A 2,696-nucleotide genomic window follows, 5' to 3' on the forward strand; every position below is an offset into this window, starting at 1 on the left:
CTGTTGAGTTATAGAAGTTTTTATATATTCTGGATATTAATCCCTTATCAGATATATAATTTGCAAATGTTTTTCTCACATTCAGTAGGTTATCTTTTTTCCTTCTTAATAGTGTCCTTTGATGCACAAATGTTCTTAATTTTTATGAACTCCAATTTATTTATATTTTTTCATTTAGCTGCTTCTGTCTTTGGTATCATGAGTAAGTCTTTTTTTAAAATATAGTTTTATTATTATCTTCTCCTTCCTCGTATGTTTTAAATGGTTTAGGTTGGCTTCAGAGACCTAAGGAAGGATAAAGGTCAGGCCCTATTATTATATGTTGGAGTGGCACTTCCTGGAGTCAAAAACCAGTGGAACTAAAAATAGAGAAGAAAGCCAATGAAAAGTAAAACAGAATGCTAGAAACTCAGATTCAAGATCTGGGAAGGTTCTCAGGAAATCACTGGCTTAGCCTCTAGCCTCAAGCAGGCAAAAAATATTATGTCCATTTATAGATAAAATTACCATTGCCTAGAAGATCTTTTCAATTCAATAAACATCCTTTGAGTTTTATCTGTCTTTAAAGTATTTTACTGGGCAGTGGGTTAAGTAAGTCAACCAAAGGCCATATGGCTATTTTCCCAGAGAACTAGAAAATTATTTGAAAACCCCTGTCAAATTTCTAGGAAATTTTTAGTAATAGATACTAACATTATTTTTAAGACATATGACATTTTGATGAAACAAAGTCCTCTTCTTGTTGGTTTTTAAATTAAGTTTTAGATGCTACTACCCATGGGTAAACTGGAGATTTAATTTGTTTCATTGAAAAACTCATCTCAATGTCCCAATCTTAAAGATCTTAACTTGGAAATTCTTTTTTTCTCTCTCTAACTACAAAAATGTACTTGCATTTTTGCTTCTCCCTCATTTTAGTCCCTTAACCCACCCATTTAGCCTGTCCTTCCATCTTATTACTGGTCATTTCTATGTGGAAAAATTCCTAATTATTATTTATTGGTTATCTATCTCATATACCAGATGTTTTATATGTTTTATCTTGTTAAATTCTCAAAAATGCCCACAAGGTAAATATTACTATGTATATAGATGAGAAAGTGAAATATTCAAAGTCACAAAGTGAATAAATGAAGCATATATGTTTTAAATAGGGGTCTATCTGAATCAATGGGACATATCTTTTCACTTCAACCTAGTTCCTTTAGTTATCACCCTCCTTTCCCTATCATTCTCCTTTTCTGACCTTGTTTCCTGAACTTTGAGCATTGATGGAGAAACTCACAAGGCCTACTTGATTTTTGTTCTGTTAAAAATCACACCAGAGACTTCTAGTTTCCAACCGGTGTGTAAAGGACTTAGAAGTCATCACTCCCACTCTCACATGCACAAAAAAAAGGGCTGACCTGAAAATAAACAAATCTTATATCCATCAGAAAATTGAGGGTACAGGGGAAACTATTGCCTCTAAAATTGGGGGGAGAGGCAGGCAGATACAGGGAATCACAACTTATCAGAGCAGATACCTCCACAGGAACCAATACCTAGATAGGAAAACCTAAACTGTAATTAGTGAATTGCTGAATGCTCAATGTGAACAAGTTTGAGTTAAAACTCCAGTAAATCCCAGTCTTACAGGGGCTCCTACAATTTTGTGTTTTTCCTCAAGGATCCCTACCAGATTCTTACAGTGAAGTTCTGAGAATAATTCTTCTTGCTTCCAGCAGAGGTGGGGGTATAGCCATTTTGTAATATGCCCAGAGGGTTCTGTTCTTAAAAAGGCCTGTGCTCAGGAAAAAATATTTACCGTAACCTAACAAACTTGGAAAAGACATACCCAACTCCAGCCCCCTCCAACCTTCCTGCCTCACCTAAGAGGGAAAAATAACAAAACTGCAAAGCACTTGGGAAGGTCATAGCTTGGGGCCACTAGCTCACTAAAAGATTGAGACCTAAACATAGGACTGTAGAATGTTTCCTCTCTCCCTCCACACCTTACCATTAAACCAATAGGGCTTCTGTATAATTAGAGGGGAATACAACTGAAAGAACTGCATGTCACAGACCTTATTTAAATCATGCCATATAATCTTAGATTGGCTTAAACTAGAATATTTTCATGTAGTTATGCCAAAATGAACCATTAAAGTTGTAAAATCACTTTTTAAATGAACATATGTGTATAACAGATATCTGTGAGTCACACTAGATTATGGATAATCTTTACTATCCATTTTGCTAGTTGTTTGAATTTTTGTATGTATTACTTTTAATGTCAGAAAAAATTAAAATATTTTCAAAGTCTGATAAAACTGGATCCACATCTAATACCAAAATGTTTATTTAGCATGTGCCATGTTCTGGGTACTGTTATAAGTGCTCTACATATATTACTAATTCTTTTAACTAGCAACAACCCTATTAGGTTAACTTTACCATTATGTGCTTAATTAGATAAGTGAGGAAATTGAAGCACAAAGAGATTAGGTTACCTGGTCAAATTTATATATAGAGTAAATAATATTCAAGCATTTATAAGTAGAGTCCTGCCATATTATCAATATAAAGCATTATATATATATATATATATATATATATATATATATATATATATATATATTTAGCAACCAAGTCATATATATGTATGTATATGTATATATAGTACCAAAAAATGGACACACATTTTAAGAAACGAA

The sequence above is a fragment of the Rhinolophus ferrumequinum genome, chromosome X (genome assembly GCF_004115265.2).
Source record: "Rhinolophus ferrumequinum isolate MPI-CBG mRhiFer1 chromosome X, mRhiFer1_v1.p, whole genome shotgun sequence".
Classification (NCBI taxonomy): Eukaryota; Metazoa; Chordata; class Mammalia; order Chiroptera; family Rhinolophidae; genus Rhinolophus; species Rhinolophus ferrumequinum.